General features: G+C 45.5%; 1 protein-coding gene across 10 annotated transcripts in view; it reads left to right on the top strand.

The window, feature by feature from the left end:
- CRHR2 (corticotropin releasing hormone receptor 2) overlaps positions 1 to 19,581 on the top strand; it is a 403,216-nt gene that overhangs the window by 232,021 nt on the left and 151,614 nt on the right. For 2 of the 10 annotated variants that reach the window (XM_033931758.1, XM_033931759.1), the window contains exon 2: positions 17,765 to 17,836. The exons of the other annotated variants lie outside the window; for them this stretch is intronic. The gene's annotated coding sequence lies outside the window, so the exon portion shown is untranslated. The remainder of the gene's footprint in view (positions 1 to 17,764; positions 17,837 to 19,581) is intronic. 10 annotated transcript variants of the gene reach the window in all.

The following is a 19,581-nucleotide window of genomic DNA, read 5'->3' as shown; positions in this document are numbered from 1 at the left end:
TCATTCCTACCAGAACACAGATAAATCCCTGCAAATATGGGACCAAAAACTAAAAGTACTAATATATACAGAGGAAACCTTAAAATTCAAGATTCTGCATTAAGTGAAAGCCCAGAGGAAAAGAAACAAATGCATTTCTTCCTGAACAGTACAGCATTTTGATTTGTCTGTCCCATCTGTGCGGGACTTATTTTCTTTATGAGGGAGACATAGAGATTGGGGACTGGATTTGCCCGACATCATTGAGGTGGGATTTGAGGGTTTACATTTTGTTGCTACAAAGTGCCTAGTTTGGCAGATCCATCAATCTCTCTCCTTTTAGCATTGAGAGGTTGGAGAATTCTTAATGCTTGGATTGGAACACTTTTTGGATAAAGAACTGAGTAATAGTATGTTACTGTTTCATGTTTTTTTTTCTCTGTGTTTGGAAATAATTTGAACTTACCTGGGGCATGGAGTAACCACTCTGAGTTGGCCAGACCAGGCTTGCAGAAGAAACGTTGCTTTTGTTTCTTGCTTGTCGTACACAGGAATACAGTTTGCTTTGATTCTCTGCCAAGCCTGAATGAGAAATAAATTCTATTTTGGAAAGCTTACCTGTTTTGCCATTCTGACTATTATATTTTATGGTAAGCCCACCAATACAGGGTCTTCCTCCCATTTGGGGAAGCCCGCCAGGGCCTATATTGTTACCGTGTGCCGGTCCCTGCCGTAGTCCAAGGGATGGCCACGCTACAGTAGCTAAGAGTGTAATTTGGTTAGTGTGATGGTTGTGTTGATGTCATAAGAACTGCCATCTCCGGATCAGACCTTCGGTCCATCAAGTACGGCAATCTGCACACGTGGAGGCCCAGCCAGGTGTACATCTGGCGTAATTTTAGTCACCCATATCCCTCTATGCCTCTCATAAGGAGATGTGCATCTAGTTTGCTTTTAAATCCTAGAATGGTGGATTCCGCAATAACCTCCTCTGGGAGAGCATTCCAGGTGTCCACCACTCGTTGTGTGAAGCAGAACTTCCTGATATTTGTCCTGGACTTGTCCCCCCTTAGCTTCAGTCCATGTCCTCTTGTCCATGTCACAATCTCAGCTCTGGAATGTTGCTACTCTCTGGGATTCCGGAATCTTGCTATTCATAAGAACATAAGGACCGCCATCTCCGGATCAGACCTTCGGTCCATCAAGTACAGCGATCCGCACATGCAGTGGCCCAGTCAGGTGTACATCTGGCGTATTTTTAGTCACCCATATCCCTCTATGCCTCTCGTAAGGAGATGTGCATCTAGTTTGCTTTTAAATCCTAGAACAGTGGATTCCGTAATAACCTCCTCTGGGAGAGCATTCCAGGTGTCCACCACTCGTTGTGTGAAGCAGAACTTCCTGATATTTGTCCTGGACTTGTCCCCCCTTAGCTTCAGTCCATGTCCTCTTGTCCATGTCACAATCTCAGCTCTGGAATGTTGCTACTCTCTGGGATTCCGGAATCTTGCTATTCATAAGAACATAAGGACCGCCATCTCCGGATCAGACCTTCGGTCCATCAAGTACAGCGATCCGCACATGCAGTGGCCCAGTCAGGTGTACATCTGGCGTATTTTTAGTCACCCATATCCCTCTATGCCTCTCGTAAGGAGATGTGCATCTAGTTTGCTTTTAAATCCTAGAACAGTGGATTCCGTAATAACCTCCTCTGGGAGAGCATTCCAGGTGTCCACCACTCGTTGTGTGAAGCAGAACTTCCTGATATTTGTCCTGGACTTGTCCCCCCTTAGCTTCAGTCCATGTCCTCTTGTCCATGTCACAATCTCAGCTCTGGAATGTTGCTACTCTCTGGGATTCCGGAATCTTGCTGTTCATAAGAACATAAGGACCGCCATCTCCGGATCAGACCTTCGGTCCATCAAGTACAGCGATCCGCACATGCAGTGGCCCAGTCAGGTGTACATCTGGTGTATTTTTAGTCACCCATATCCCTCTATGCCTCTCGTAAGGAGATGTGCATCTAGTTTGCTTTTAAATCCTAGAACGGTGGATTCCGTAATAACCTCCTCTGGGAGAGCATTCCAGGTGTCCACCACTCGTTGTGTGAAGCAGAACTTCCTGATATTTGTCCTGGACTTGTCCCCCCTTAGCATCAGTCCATGTCCTCTTGTCCGTGTCACATTGGACATTGATCTGTATGTTAAATGTAATGTATTATTTTGTATGTAAAGGTGTTACTCACCCTGGATAAAGGCGGGAGATAAACAAACAAACAAGTGGTCCCTGCAAGAATGTGTGTGCATCACATACATATTATATGCACACCACAGAGACTTGTGTACAGAAGGGATGACTCGATAAACTGTAGTAGTAACCAAGGGGCAGTTCACTGAAAAATAGTCCAAAATCTGCAGTAATGGTTACATTGCAACAGGGAATAAACCTTGTATCTTAGTCAAAAACGAATTTGCCCCATTTTGTGCCTAAGGGGAAAATGTTTATTAAGGGATCTGGTTATTAACATGGTCCACTTTACTGTTAACCCGTTATTGGTAAGTACGTCTCATTGCACAAAACGGGACTTGTGACGAAGTGAGCTGGTAGCGATAACTACATCCCTAAATGGTGGTTGTTTTTAAGTCGTGCGTGGTTTGAGAAGAACTAATTGGACCGTGTTCTCTAGTTTTGCAGCATTATTCCATGAGAATGACCTAAAGGTGCAGGCACTCTGGCTGGAGATTTATAATAAGACAACCGCTATTTATGCTTTCCACCCACACTGGCAGATCAGCAGTGCAGGAAGGTGACAAAAGGTCTCTTGAGTGCCACTTACAGGGACGAGGACACCACTTATGAGAAGCGTTCAAGAACTAAAGATTTGTTTTGAAAGCCAAACACAATCTTTAGTTTTCTGACTGAGGCTGAAGTGCTGATCTCTGAGGCAAATATTGGGGACTGGCTATACCCCAGAATAATAATAATAATTGTATTTTTATATACCGCTATACCAGAAGTTCAAAGCGGTTCACAACAAAAAATTAGTACATACAGTGTGAATAAAAATAATATGAAAGTTAGAGTAAGTAAAATGAAATGCAGCAGTTAAAACATAAATAATTTAAAAGAAGACATACAGTGGTACCTTGGATTAGGAGCATAATCCGTTCCAGGAGCATGCTCGTAATCCAAAATGCTTGTTTATCAAAGCGAGTTTCCCCAAAGGAAATAATGGAAACTCGCTTTGATAGGTTCCCCTCCCCCATGAGAAACGGCATTGCTCCCCCCGAAGGCCCCCACTGCGATCCGGCACCCTCCCCCCCGCGATCCGGCATCCCCCCCCCGCCGCAGGCCTGGAGCATGCGCAGATGCTCAAGGCCCAGCAGAAAAAGAGGCCGTTCTTCAGGCACCGGCACCAAGCACAGGAAATGCCGGTGCCGGTGCCCAGATGACAGCAAGAAGCGGCGGGGGAGGGGGGGGTGCCCAATCACAGTGGGGGGGGGGGGGGTGCCAAATTGCGTCGGGAGGGTGCCCAATCGCGTCGGAGGGGTGCCGGATTGCGTCAGGGGGGGTGCCGGATTGCGGGGGAGTGCTCGTAAATTGAGCCACGCTCGGTTTCTGAGGTGCCGATTTTGCAAATGTTTTGCTCGTCTTGGAAAACACTCGTAAACCGGTGCACTCGTAAACCGAGGTACCACTGTATTAAGATACCAACCTAGCAAACAGATGTGTTTTTAACAATTTTCTAAAATCTAAATAAGAAGTAGCTTCTAGTATAATTTTTCCAAGCCACATATTCAATTTGGCGGCTTGAAATGAGAAGGTTCTATCATGGAACTTCTTATAATGACAAAATTTTATAGAAGGATAATTAAACAGCTTTAGCCTACGGGTTCTCAGATTGGAATAACTTAAAGAGAAGTAAGGTGCAAGATAGTCTGGTAACATACCGAAAACTGCTTTATAACACATGCAAGAAAACTTAAACAGGACTCTGGACTCAACCGGCAACCAGCGAGGTTTTTGATAGAAAGAAGTAATGTGCTCCCATTTTTTTAATCCAAAAATGAGGCGAACAGCCCACCAAGGAATGGAAAGCAACGGCTTTTGATGGGGTGTTTCTGTTAGCCAGAGAGAGACAATTACAAATAGCCTCAGTGGAGGGAGTCATCTAGATTTGGCTACAGCAAGCATACAGGATGCATGGGGGATTAGTTTCAAGTTTATTGTGATTTGATGTACTATCCTTAAGCGGGTTTTCAGAGCAGTTTACACATATATTATTGAGGTTAAAAAAACAGGCTGATTTTAATTAAGGCATGCTTAGCAGAAGCTATTTATAGAAGGTAACTGTGGGCTAGATTCACTAAAGATAGTGACTCAATCACTATTGGCTGATTCTCTGGCCGATTTTCCAACAGTGAGCGACCGACACATGTGCAGAGCCCTAACAGTAGTGACAGGGGAAGCAGCCTCTTGTTACTACTGTCAGGGCTTCTGGTTTTTTTTTTAATGGAACAGATGTTCTGCACAACTTAAACACGCACCATCTGTCCTATTAAAAAAGCCCCCCCTTGCTCTAACATCCCTGAGCCACCCCCCCCAAAACCCAAAAAGATGACAGGAGGGAAGCCCACTCCCTCCTGCCAGAAAAGACATCCCCCACTACCCCCCCCCCGAAGAAAAAGGCAGGAGGGATGCCCACTCCCTCCTGCCTGGAAAGAGCTCCCCCCCTCCCCCCCGAAGAAAAAGGCAAGAGGGATACCCATTCTTGCTTGCCACCAGAGGCCCCCGTCCAGGCCCCTCGTGCTCTGTACCTTAAAGTTGGGAGCAGGAGGTACTGAAAATACCTTCTGCTCCTCCTCTCTTTGTAATGACACTAGGCCTTAGGCCACTCCCCGGTGCATCATGTGATGCATGAGGAGGGTCCTAAGGTCCTGATTAGCTCAGATACCACGGGTTTCTCCTTTGGGAGGGGCCTGATGCGTCTGAGCCAATCAGGGACTACGGCCCCTACCTGTAATAGTTTTAATGTTTGTGATGTACTGATATTTTATTGATGTGATAAGTTATGTATGTTTTATTGTAATCCACTTAGGCTTTATGCAGAATAGAAAATTTGAAACTAAACATATTGGTTCCTTTCCTGCTTAGGAGTGCCCTCTTAATAATAAAATAGCCTCAAAGGCTCAACAAGCATTGAAGACAATACCAACTACTTAAAAACTAATGCTATCAAGGAGCACAGAATCCTATCATTGGCTCAAAAATTTTTGACTCCTGACACAGTGGGCAAGTCCCATGAAACAGGTGGCCCTTGTCGAGAGATTGTGTTATTGAAGATGAAAGTGAGTTGTGAACGGTGTTGAGCACTGTAGCGAGAATATGCTATGTGGTCTTCAAGGATTGGAATGCCAAGTAGGCATTCACTTCCTGCGCCGGATTTGAGTCTGTTCTTGGCATCATCGGTAAGTTGCACAGCTTCCTTTGTGCTACTTGAGATATATGCGGAATTTGAACCTACCGGATTTACTGAAGATAGATGAACAAGTGGTTATCGTGTGTTACAGCTATATTTCAAGGATTATTTTTCACTGTGTAACATCCACAGCGGATGAGAGGCTATTGAAAGATTGGATGTGAATTGCCCGCCTTTTCAGATAAGTTTTTTGTTTTTTGATTTCTCTCCGTCTACCACTCCTCAAACTCCGAGGGCATAATCTGAGCTTGAGGGGTGGTAGACTCAAGAGTAAGGTTAGGAAATTCTTCTTTACGGGGAAGGTAGTTCAGTTCGTGCAATTATGCTATAGTAAACTGCCGCTATATAGCATGTGTTGAAAAGTTTGTGGAAATTGCACGAATTTGATTTACAACAAGACTCCTGAGGCAGGCCCTTTTGGGCCGAAACACGATCGTGTCGAGTCCTTCATAATAAAAGAGACTGAACACCAATAGATCACCTTTGTTGTTGTGTTTGCTGTTCACTGGTGTGAAGGCAATTTCTCCTGTTTGTTTCTCGAATATCTAGTTCTCAACATGTTGCATTTCGGCTGCAGCATAAAATTATTTTAGGCTGCTATGATAGTGGATAAAATGTCTATGCATAGAGGTTTTTCTTTTTTTTAAAAAAATATAATATTGGAGAATCTATAGCTGTGAAGTTCATATTTAGACAAAAGATAACAGCAAATAGAATGACAAATGGGAGTTGATCAAAGAGTAATTAATCTAGGCTCAGGACAGTGTAAGGGAATCTGTCTGAAGTGATGAATACTGTTACAAGACAGATATGAACGCACATTGTGTAAGATCTCTGGTGAGACATTTACAAAATGCAGAGTACACGAAAGCTCTTTCTGAAGTTCAGCATTAAACCAAGTTCAGAAAAATGAACTGGCCCTGGAGAAATGAAAAGTGAAATGGATTGCACTTCATCATCTTTGAAGGAACCCAAAAAAGAGCCTACAAGAATGGAAAGCTAGTGTATAAAAATTTACAGCAACAGATGTGTAGCCATCAATTTTGTAAGAGATACCATACAAGAAAGTTTGTTTCTATAGCTATCATACCCTGCATATTTCTGCTTTGGCTAGGTTTGTCTTTTATTCTGTATGTTTTGTTTTGTTTTTTTTTTTATGGAAAAAGGCTTACGCTGGGTTTTTCTAAATGGCGGTAAAGGTTTCTACTTCAGGTCGGCGAGCTAAAAGCTGCAACGCTCTTAGAATTCTTAGGAGTGTCGGAGGATTTACCTTGCTGGCCAGCCATTTAGGAAAAGGAGCCCTTAGTGACTTTAAAAAAAAAAAAAGTTTCTACTTCAATAATAATGCCAATCTTGAACCAGCGGAGTTTGTGCATCACGGGTGTGTGTAGAGAACCGCATTTGCATTTTTCTGCACCACCTCCCTTCTCTCTGGGCTGTCCTGTAGTCCTTAGTTATTCTCTCTAGACGTGAGGTGGTAGAAGCCTGTCTGTTCTGCTCATGTATATTTTTTTCTTTTTGAGACGCTTTTAGCATCCGGTTGAGAGGCTTTTTTGGTGCTTCAGAGGCTCCTGGACTCAGGACATCTCTGGCTGCAGGAGAAAACTCACTTGGCCAGCCTGCACTACCAGTTCAGGAGCTTGGGGACCAGTCCCTTGCAAGCATGGCCTCACCCAAGGTTCTGTCTGCGGTGGGCTTGAACACAGGTTGAACAGCTCTGTGGTGGTTTTCCAGGATTGTGGCTGACTACATTTTCTCTCCCGGAGCACGCACAAGTTTCAGTCCGGAGGGAAAAGCAAGCAGTCTGGTAGACAGCAATATAAATTCTCAAAATTGACACATTTCGATCAGTAAATTGAAAATAAAATCATTTTTCCTACCTTTGTTGTCTGGTGATTTCATGAGTCTCTGGTTGCACTTCCTTCTGACTGTGCATCCAATATTTATTTCTTTCTGCCTCCTGCATGCTTCCTCACCTCATTCCCTTTCCCAACCAACATCACTTTCTGTTCTCCATGAGTCCAACTTTTCTTCCTTTCTCCTCCACCCCTATTGGCAAACATGTCTCCCTAAAGGGAGTGGGGAAAGAGACAGAGAGAGATATCCAGAATGCATCTCTCCCATCCCTTCTTCTGTCACTTCCAACATTTCTCCCTCTCTCTTTCTCTGGATCATATGCAGCATTTTTCACCACTGCCCACCAGCCCCATGCCCATTTCTCCTTCTATCACCCCTCTCCAGCACCATGCCACATCTCTCCTTCTATTACTATATCCAACATTCCTCCTCCTTGCATCCCCTTCAATATGTCCCTCTGTTCCCTCTCCACCACCATATCCAACATTTCTCCCTCTCATCCTTCTATCCCTCATACATCTCTACCTCATTCCTCTCTGCCCAATTTTCCTCTTTCTTCCTTTCCCCATGTGCACCATCTCTTTCCCTATTCTTCCTTTCCCCATGTGCAACATCTCTTTCCCTCTCACTCACTCATGCCCAACAGTTCTCCCTTTCTATTCTTTCCCTCCTGTGTCCCAAGTTAGTGTCCCCCTTCTTTCCTCCCTCCCTTCTGTGTCCCATGTTAATGTCCCCTCCCTTCCTTCTGTGTCCCGAGTTTCAGCCTTTGCCCCCAAATCGTGCCCCTCCTATGTCCCAATGTGCTCCTTCCCCCTCCCTTTCTCCCTTTGTCCCAGATCATGTCCCCTTTCTCCCTTACTTGCTTGCTCCAGGGCCACACTCGCTTCCTTCAGGGCCATCCAGCTGGGCTGCTCCTTCTGCCTTCAACGGCACTTGTTGCAGGGATGCATGGGCAGCGGCTCACACATTGCACATGGCTGACCCACAGATCATCCCTGTGATGTCAGCTCTGACATTGGAGAGAAGGTTTCTGGGTCAGTGACGTGCAGCATGAAAGAGCTGCTGATGCGTCCCTGCAACAAGTGCTGATGAAGGCAGGAAGGAACAGCCCACCTAGAAGGAGGTAACTGGGATCCCCCGCTGACTCAGAAGGCTTTCCTCCGACATTAGATCTGAAATCGGAGGGAAGCCTTCTGGGTTGACTTTGGTGGAGAGTGTGGCCAGGAAGGAGGGCAAGGGATCTCTGGTGGCAGCAGTAGCTTTGGCGGAGGTGGCAGGCAGGCAATAAGGAGGGCATGGGATCCTTGGTGGCATTGGCCATTAAGGAAGAAGGAGAGCATGAGATCTGTGCAGTGCCATGTTCCCCTAACAAGTGGCTCACGTACTCCTAAGGGTACGCAAACCGCGTGTTGAGAAACACTGATGTAAAGTATCTAGATTTCCAGAAAGGTTTTGACAAAGTTCCTCATGAGAGGCTCCTCAATAAATTAAAGAGTCATGGGATAGGAGGCAATGTTTAATTGTGGATTAAGAACACTGCACAACAAAGTTTTTGCTTCCTGAACACTGCTGGGTGTTTCTTATAGAATTTTGGGTGCTGATCATGAATATTACATCAAAAATTACCCATCACGTACCATTTCAGAGAAATCTTCAATTTTGTCGTGATTTTTTCTTATATTTGGATGCAAACAATTTTTTCTCCCATAAGTGTCTTATCAACAACGGTTTGTGCCGCCTGGGTATGTCCATGCATAAAATCTAGCCAGGTTGGAAGCTGTTTTATGGAAGATGACATCCTGGGCATGTCTGGGCAGGTCTGAACGAGCTTGCGCTGTCTCACCATGCTATAATGGTGGCTTCCATACACCGATCCTGCTCATTTGGTTAATATAGATAGTCCGTGTGTGTATATAGTATCAGTATAGTAAAGTATAGTAGTATAGTAGCTGTAGCAATATAACAGTAAGTAAGCTTGATGCTATAGACGTTTTGGTGTCGGGCAATATGTCTCGTCGGTGTCGTAACAGCCGCGACACATTCTGCTATATCTGTGGGGAATATACACTTACGCCTCAGAGACGTTCGATGACTGCCCTTGTAAAGAAAGCCTATCATCTGTATTTTGGCTGCAAAATAGGTGATCAAGACAAGCAATGGGCGCCTCACATTTGCTGTGCGACATGTGCTGTTAGTCTGAGAGCCTGGCTCAGAGGTACTCGAAAGACGATGCCATTTGCTGTTCCGATGATATGGCGAGAACAGAAAGACCATGTGACGGACTGTTATTTCTGTTTGACTAATGTGTCTGGTTTCTCTGCCAAAAACAAGAAGTCAATTGAATATCCTAATCTGCCTTCAGCAATGAGACCCATGCCACATGATGACAGTCTTCCAGTTCCGAAACCACCAGAGGATTGGACCTTAGACGAACCAGATGAAGAAACTGCAGTGCAGGGTTCTAACAGTGACATTGACCCGGATTTTGAACCATCCTCATCAGGCGATCCACATCTGATAACACAGTCCGAATTGAACGATTTGGTCAGAGATTTGGGTCTGTCAAAAGCAAAAGCTGAGCTGCTAGGTTCGAGACTGCAGGAATGGTGTTTGCTATCACCAGGTACGAAAATTTCTGTGTTTCGAGACCGGCATCATGATATAACCAAATTTTTTGCACAAGTCGACAGTCTCTGTTTCTGTTGTGACATTGAAGGATTGTTCTCGGTCTTTGGTTGTGATCACAACCCGGAAGAGTGGCGTCTTTTCATTGATTCGTCAATGTTAAGCCTGAAAGCTGTTCTGTTGCACAATGGCAACGTTTATCCTTCAGTACCTGTTGGCTATGCAGCACATATGAAAGAAACATATGAGAATATGGAAATGTTACTAAAGTATGTCCAGTATACCAGGTATAACTGGAATATCTGTGGAGACCTCAAAGTCGTTGCTCTGTTACTAGGACTGCAGCTTGGCTATACAAAGTACTGCTGTTTCATCTGCGAATGGGACAGCCGAGACAGAGAGTCGCACTATTCTAGAAAGAACTGGCCACTCCGTAAAAAGTTAGTTCCAGGACAGAAAAATGTAGCACATGAATCGCTTGTTGACCCGACAAAGATATTTTTGCCTCCTCTTCACATTAAACTGGGACTCATGAAGAATTTTGTGAAAGCAATGAACAAGGAAGGGGAAGGTTTTCGTTATTTAAGACAGATGTTCCCAAGAATAACTGATGCCAAGATCAAAGAGGGTATTTTTGTTGGCCCCCAGATCAGACATGTTATGAGTGACAAGCGATTTGAAGATCTGTTAGTTGGGCCGGAAAAAATTGGCTGGAAAGCCTTGAAAGACGTTGTTGACAATTTTCTGGGCAATTACAGAGCCCCAAACTACATTCAGCTGGTAGACAAACTTCTCAAAGCATACAAGAGAATGAAGTGCAATATGTCACTCAAGATTCATTTCCTCCATTCACACTTGGACTTCTTCCCCGCAAATCTCGGTGCTGTGAGTGACGAGCACGGTGAAAGGTTTCATCAAGACATAGCTACGATGGAGAAACGATACCAGGGCAATTGGAATCCGTCAATGCTTGCCGACTATTGTTGGATGCTACAACGTGATGCACCAGACACTGAATATAAAAGAAACTCGGGAGCAAAACACTTTTAATTCTGTTTCATTTAGTCGCTTGTGCGAAACGTAAACTTGACTATATATTTTATTGTCAGTAAACATAAAAATGTCTATTTCTCATAGTTCTTACGTGATGCAGTAAAACCAAAACCATATTTGAGCATACCAAGTTGGTACCTGTCATAATCACCAAAAACTTTTCAGGAATCAAGACTTAACCAAAAAATTGTTGTGCAGTGGAATCAGTTATCGGACAGAAAACAAGGGGTCAAGTTAAATGGCCATTTTTCTCAATGGAGGAGGGTAAATAGTGGTGTGCCACAGTGATCTGTACTGGGACTGGTGCTATTTAACTTATTTATAAATGATCTGGAAATTGCAACTACAAGTGAGATGATTAAATTTGCAGATAACCCTAAACTGTTCAAAGTTATTAAACGCATGTGGACTGTGAAAAACTGCAGGAAGACCTTAGGAAATTGGAAGTCTGGGCATCCAAATAGCAGATGAAATTTAATGTGGACAAATGCAAAGTGATACACATTGGGAAGAATAATCCAAATCATAGTTACCGCATCATATGCAGCATGTTGCCTGGTGATTTCATGCATCTCTGGTTGTACTTCCTTATGACTGTGCATCCAGTATTTCCAACTTGGGGGGGGTCACCACTCAAGAAAATGATCTGGGTGTCATTGAGGACAATACGCTGAAACCTTCCAAGCAATGTGTGGCAGCGGCCAAAAAAGCAAACAAGATGCTAGGAATTATTAGAAAAAGGCTGGTAAATAAGACTTAAGAATGTTATAATGCCTCTGTATCATTCAATGGTGCGACCTCACCTTAAGTATTGCGTTCAGTTCCGGTCTCCTCATCTCAAAAAATATATAGTGACAATAGAAAAGGTTCAAAGAAGAGTGACCAAGATGATAAAGGGGATGGAACTCCTCTCTTATGAAGAAAGATTAAAGAGATTAGGGCTCTTCAGCTTGGAAAAGAGACAGCTGAGGGGAGATTTGATTTAGTGGCATAGAGGTTAAAGCAGCAGCCTCAGCACTCTTGAGTTTGTCGATATTATTGTTATTTGTTGTGTTATGAGCAGAACAGATTTGTTTCTTAGGTAGAGTCCCCATACTCCTCCCTTTTATGATTATTTTCCAGGGCTGACCACCTGCTTTGAGATGAACTGAGGAATACAGAACTGCGCAGGGAAAAGGGAGGTAGAGCGGAAAAATGCATATGATGCTCTTTACACACACCTCATGGGTGAAGATGTATAAACCCACAGGTTCAAGTCTGATGTTCCTATTTCCTAGAAAGAAAATTAATAAGGTAAGCACATAATCTTCCCTTATTTTGTTACAAGTCATGCTATTTTAACACAGGTCCCACTTTATACAATGGAAAGCAAAACACACGGTGATGTACTAAAATAGCAGCAGAATGATGTTTTACAGATTGGCTTATTTGAACCCTCCTTGTGACTTTCCAAGATGCTATATGCATGTTATTATCAGTGAACGGTTTCTTGCAGCTTTGCTGATTGACATCCATGGGTTGTCAGCAGGCTGTCTTGATTCCTACAGTTGTGTGCCCTTTTGCTTGCAGAGCTCAAAATTGCAGTTTACAGGGCAAAATGCTCTAGGAAATCTTAAAAGGGGGCTGAATGATCTGTGAATGTTATTGGTTTAATTAAGATAAAAGCTGTCATAAAACCATCTGCGTGAAGCATTGTTAAGAATTAAAGTGAGTGAACTATTCTTCAGAATCTTTTCGATGCTATAAACTTAGCCTGGAGTATGCCAACAAGCTGCATTTCAAGTCGAGTTTCAGAATGACATTTTCCGTGACATTTTTCACTCTGTATTTTAAAATATTAGCTGTAAAAAAAAAAAATTACGTAAGTCAGTATAGGTTGTAGAGAAAACACCACCAACCCTGAAAAATCTATCTCCTTTTCTAAAAAGTTTTTATATTCACTTTCAGCCTGTTACACCAATCTTGCAGGCCCTGGTGGAGGAGAGGATTGTATTTAAAATCTTGTTTTTTTAAACATAAAAAACATTAACCCCTTGTTTTATCAAACTGCTGTGTCGTGCAGCATGAGCTAAGGGCCGAGTCACCCATTTTGTTCCTATGAGCAACTCGGAAGCTAGCATGTGCTGCTCGGCAACGCTGCTTGATAAAGGGGGGAGGGGTAAAAAAAAAACCCTGCAATTACTTCTCATCTGTTTTGCAGTTCATATGTAAAAGTGTTTTTCATGCCTAAACCTAATGAGAGGGAGAAAGATGCCTGCCTGGATATATCGAAGAGGTCCTTGGGGGGGGGAGGGGGAGGGACAAAAGGTTCTGCAAGTAGAAACTCACAGTTCTCTGGATGCTGTCTAGCATAATCAAACATCCCCCCTCTTCTACGAAACCGCGCTAGCGTTTTTTAGTGTAGAGAGCCACGCTGAATAGCCCGCGCTGCTCCCTGCGCTCATAGGAACTCAATGAGCGTCGGGAGCAGTGCGGGCCATTCAGCGCAGCTCTCTGTGCTAAAAACCGCTAGCACAGTTTCGTAGAAGAGGGGGTTAGTGGTACAATTGACATAGGACCCCAGAGGAAGGCTATTCAGTTATTCAAAACCGTAACATGGACCATGTCGGGTCGATACCACACCTTTTTACGGTGCGTTATATGGATTTATTTATTGACCTGCTTGTATTTGTGAAGACTTTTTAATCAATAAACTTTTACATCAAGATCATCGGTTCTACAGTTTAGTTTTTTTTTTTGGCTGGCTTTCCATTTGGTCTGTGGAACGAACGATTTGGTGACGTTTGTTGTGTTTTGCCGTTCTATACGCCAAACTGATCACTTACGCTGCCTTTTGCAAAGCTGTGGTAGACGTTTCTACCGTGGGCCAGCGAATTCCTATGAGCGTCAGGGCATTTACCTCACCGGCCTGCGGTAGAAACCTAAACCGCGGCATTGTAAAATGGGGCCTTGGGTGGTAGAGGTCTTTCCAGTTGTATGTGCTGGCATTACAAAGCTTCCATTTTTAAACATGCTCGGAAGAGTGTGTTTTCTATAGCAGGTCCAAAGAAGTGGAATTTGTCACCCATGTACATTAAAAACAGTGACAGATACAGGTGTGATTTAAGAAAACTGTTGAAACACCATCTGTTTGTCAGAGTTTACCATTTATTGTAATACTGTATCTTTTGAAGCAACAGGTAGTAACAGCGGGATCGGTTCATAGACAAAACCGCCGAAGACAAAGGCGCGCGCTGACAACTGAGCGCAAGACGGAAGTGCGCGCCGAAGAAAAAGAGTGTTTTTAGGGGCTCCGACAGGGGTTTTTGTTGGGGAACCCCCCACTTTACTTAATACAGATCGCGGCGGCGTTGTGGGGGGTTTGGGGGGTTGTAACCGCCCTCATTGTACTGGAAACTTAACTGTTTCCCTGTTTTTTTAGGGAAAAAGTGAAGTTTTCAGTAAAATGTGGGGGGTTACAACCCCCCAAACCCCCCACATCGCCCCCACAATGCGGCGCGATCTGTATAAAGTAAGCCTTCACACCTCCCGTCGGAGCCCTTTAAAACAGTCATTTTCTTCGGCGCGCGCCTCCACATTGCGCTCAGTTGTCTGCGCGTGCCTTTGTCCTGGCGCACTTTTAACCTGACACCGTGGGATCTGGATAGTCCCTGCTACCACCCATACACACCCTCTCTTTCACCGACCCCCACCAACTAATAAAAACAACACACAGTAATATGGAACATAGCCGCAGCTCTTTATTAATCCTCAATATTAAATAAATTAACTTTGCATATATTAACACATTGAACCTCAATTGAACAACCTCAGCAAGCTCCTCCCGAGCTACCCAGTGTAAACATCAACATATTGCCCCCGACCCCGCCACAAACAGCAAGAGTCTGAGGGGTGGCGTGACCTCATGCCCCTTTAACCCGGGTCACCTGACCCCAAGGCACGGCTCCCAACCGGCCCACCGCTCATCGCCGGATGAGCCCCAGCACCCAGTAGCTCGGGAGACCCGCCCTCCCGAGCTACAATATCCACCCACACAAGGTCGGGCGGGTGGGAGAAAAACCGCCCTGGAGGACTCTAGAACTCAAGTCCTCCAAGGTCCCAGATTTATCAACTCTCCCGCGCCGTCACTCAACCCGCTGGCCCAATCCTTGTCACGCCTTTTGGTGCAAACCACTCCCTCCCTATTTCTTCCCTAGCTCTCGCCCTGCAAATATCCCTCCCCACCCAGCTTGCCTCGTGGGGGACACAGAAGCCTCCCAGCCCCTTGTTACAATACGCCCATCGAGACAAGCTCTCGGGCTACTCTTTGTAGAGTTTGATTTAAGCTTATGGCAGCCAGAAGTGGGAATCATCAAATTAATCAACTTTATTTTTGCATAATTTTTTCCATCAGAAATTTTACATTAAAGATGAAAGGCCACTGTCAACATTTTTGCAGAAAGAGAAAGCACCCTACTATTACCCTTTTTAATCTTAGGATAAAAGCAGGGTCTTTTTTCTTGATTATTGGCAAGTTTTAGGAATAAATACAGACAGTAACTATAGAACTTTACACCCTAAAATAGATTATTGCAGTATAATTTTGTCAGGGTGTACTGTGGCCAGTGGCGTAGTAAGGGGTAGAATGGGGGGGGTGGACCACCCTTGATGCTGTCTCGATGAGGGCGCTGGCACCTCTCTGCCACACCACACCATGCCATGCTTGTGCCATCCCTTCCCTCACCCCGTACCTCTGTATATCTTTGCCAGTGTGAGCAACTTCTACCTGTTGCTCTGGCCAGCCCGACTCCCCTCTGAATTACTTCCGGGTCACACGGCCAGGAAGTGACATCAGAGGGAAACCCAACGCTGGCACGAGCGGCATGCTGGAGAAGCCACTTGCGCTGGCAAAGATTTACAGAGGTACATGAGGGGGAAGGGAAAGCGTGAGTGAAGAGTTGGGGGAGGGGAAGAAGCAGTGGGGGGAGAGGAGGGTGTAGGGTGATGCCACCGCCCCGGGCACTCCTACCCTCACTATGCCACCGACTGTGGCTTCATTAAAGAATTGCAGGTAGTTCAAACTAGTGCAGTCAGACTGATCTATGCATTAGGTAGATATGACTTTGTGAATCCTTTTATGCTGAAATTCCATTGGCTTCCAATAGTCACCAGGATTCAATTTAAGTCAGGGGGTTAAAAAGTTTTAAAAAGTTTTAAAATGGAGAAGCATCCTTTTATATCAGGGGTGTCAAACTCAATCACATTAAGGGGCCGAAATCCAAAACACAGGCTAAGTCGCGGTCCAGACCTCGCCCAATCTCCGCCCCAGACCCCGCCCCCATAATAATACTAATTATAACACCATTTTTTCCCATTCATTTTTCATATATATACACACATAATATAATCTTATTAACACATAATGGTAATGGTTAACCACAAAATTAAACTACACAAAACACACTGTATGCATCTCAACATTCATTCCTACCAGAATAGAGATAACCCCTATGCAAATACGGGACCAAAAACTAATGGCCTCTTTTACAAAGGCACACTAGCGGCCCCAAAGCCCATAGAGATTTAAAGGGCTTCGGGGCTGTTGCCGCACGGCAGCTGCTGGTGCGGCTTTGTAAAAGAGGCCGTAAAAGTACTAATATATATTTTTTAAAACACCCTAAGATTCAAGATTCTGCATGCAGTAGAACCCCCAGAGAAAAAGAAGCAAATGTATTTCTTCCTGAGCAGTGCAAAAGATAGACAGCAGATTAAAATGCTCAAAACTGACACAATTCAAACAGTAACTTGAAAATAAAATCATTCCCCCTACCTTTGTCTCCCTCCCTCCATGCTGTGCCTCCCTCCGGGTGTCTAACCTTCTGGCCAGCTCTGGTCGTTTTATGCGGCCTGCGGTCCGATGTCCCCAGTGTTACCTTGTGGCCGGCTCCCTCCTCCTCACAGCCGTAGTGTGCACGGATCCGCATGCAGCGGCTCCTTGTGTGTCCTGCATCTTAACCGTAAACCTTCTTTCTGACGTCTGAATGTCAGAGGGAATGCTTCTGGATGAGGGAGGGGGTCGCGCGAGGAGCCGCTGCACGCAGCTCCGTGCACACAATGGCTGTGAGGAGGAGGGAGCCAGCCACAAGGTAACACTGGGGGCATCGGACCGCAGGCTGCATAAAACGACCAGGCGGGCCGGATTTGGCCCACGGGCCTTGAGTTTGACACCTGTGTCTTATATGATGGAATTGGTCTGTCTACTATTAGGCAAGAGATCGGATTGATTTCACTGGTGGATCACTGTATATACTCGAATATAAGTCAAGACCCCTATTTTTCCCTCTAAAAAAGGAGGAAAAATGGTTGAATTGAATATGTCAGGCGCCTTAATATTCACATTCCCTTCCTTGCCAGGCTCTGCACCCAGTGCCCCCTCCCTCCCCTGTCAGGAACTGCACCTATTCCCCTCCCTGCCAGGCACTGCACACAGCCCCCTTCCTTCCCTCCCTCCCAGGATCTCCCCCCCTTCCCTCCCTGCCCTGTCCATCGTACCTCCTCTGCTGCTGGAATCCCTGATGGTCCAGAGGTGTAGTGGGCAGGAGCGAGCTTTTTGCGCTCCTGCCCCGCTGCTAACCTGGTCGTAGCTGGGGAAAGGTTTAAAGGTCGGGCCAAAGTCAGAGAGAGAGGTCCCAGACAGGTGGTAGAGAGAGACTGGGAAAGCTGAGAAGGAGCTTCAGTCTGTTGGTACATGAAGTAAGGGACTCCTGTAACAGTATTCTACCTCTGTTTCAGTACCTGATTAAGAAGGGTGACCAGCTGCAATCTAAAAGCTCTTCCTGAAGCCGGACTGCTGACTCTGGAGGGGTAAGAAATAGAGCTCTGCACGGGAACGGGGATCGCGGGAATCCCGTGGTTCCCGCGGGGGTCCCGTGGGAATCCCCCCTAACCCACGGGACTCCCATGGGGACCCCCCTCAGGCCCACGGGGACACCCCTCTAGCCAACGGGACTCCCACAGGGATGGAAGGCTTTGGAAGCAGGGTTCGTCCATATAATATAATGGCATTATATTATATGGACGAATGGACACGTCAGCCTTAGTAAAAGAGGGGGGTTTATAAGTTAATTACCTGAACAGAAAACAAAAAAAGGGTTCCACCAAAGAGATTCCACAAGGAAAACAGCAGCGCAAACACAAAAGAAACTGTGGAATTGATGATCCTGTCAGAAGTAATTGCTGCTTTTTATGGGGACGGGCGGGGATGGAGGTAATTCCTTGCGGGGACGGGTGGGAACGGAGAAGATCCTGACGGGGACGGGTGGGGACGGAGAGGATCCTGGCGGGGACGGGTGGGGACGGGGACGGGTGGGGACGGAGAGGATCCTGGCGGGGACGGGTGGGGACAGGGACGGGTGGGGACGGAGAGGATCCTGGCGGGGACGGGTGGGGACGGAGAAGATCCTGACGGGGACGGGTGGGGACGGAGAGGATCCTGGCGGGGACGGGTGGGGACGGGGACGGGTGGGGACGGAGAAGATCCTGGCGGGGACGGGTGGGGACGGGAACGGGTGGGGACGGAGAGGATCCTGGCGGGGACGGGTGGGGACGGGGACGGGTGGGGACGGAGAGGATCCTGGCGGGGACGGGTGGGGACGGGGACGGGTGGGGACGGAGAAGATCCTGACGGGGACGGGCGGGGATGGGTGGGATTTCTGTCCCCGCGCAACTCTCTAGTAAGAAAGCCACATAAAGAAATGGGACTGGACTAAAGCAAAGAATCAGACTGCATTTTTCTTTCAAGCCTAGATCTTTAAGGGAGAGAACCTGTGAAGAAACAAGCTCCACACTAACACCGAACTAAAATTTTTTTTCTGTTAACCTCTTACAAAGTCTGACTGTCGGTGTTTCACTGAGCACCTGTCCTCTGCACTGTTACTGTGCCCTTATAGAAGGAAAGCATAACCCAGTATGACCACGCCTAATATTTACACATGACCTGGCACAGCTGCTGTTGCTTAAATTATTCACCCAATTTAGTTTTCATCAGCCGTAATTTTTCTGCTAAATGGAAGCCTCTTGGCTTTGCCTCTGTCTTGTTTGTCTTAACTAGATTGTACCTCCAAGGAGCAGGGACTGTTTTCAAGTGCGTGTCAGGACAGCGCTGAACTCACCTGATATGCATCAGAGACATTATTACAGCTAATACCAGTCTGGCTGAGAATGACAGTGATCAATTTTTATTCTAAACTGTTTCCCCACGGGATTTGCTTTTCATTGCACTCTAAATCATTTTTCTGAGTTTTGTGAGGGTTTTTTTTTCTGATTTTTTTTTTTTTTTAAATAAAAATGACACAGCAACATAGTTTCCATGGTCTCAAGCACTTTTCCAGTTCTATTCTTCTGGTTTTCAATCATAGCTGCTTTGCATCAATAAACATACACATAGCATTCCACCAATAGTTTTCAGATAATATGTTGTGACAAACAGGGAAAAAAAACCCTTTTTCTATGCTGACCTCAGGAAATGGATGCAGGCAGTCCCTGGGTTAAGAACGAGTTACGTTTTTACGTTCAAATCTTTTTATTAGAAGGAATAGGAAACATCAAAC

Source organism: Geotrypetes seraphini, chromosome 2 (genome assembly GCF_902459505.1).
Source record: "Geotrypetes seraphini chromosome 2, aGeoSer1.1, whole genome shotgun sequence".
NCBI classification, from domain to species: Eukaryota; Metazoa; Chordata; class Amphibia; order Gymnophiona; family Dermophiidae; genus Geotrypetes; species Geotrypetes seraphini.
Note: the sequence above shows the minus strand (reverse complement) of the source record. Positions and strands in the feature narration are given on the sequence as shown.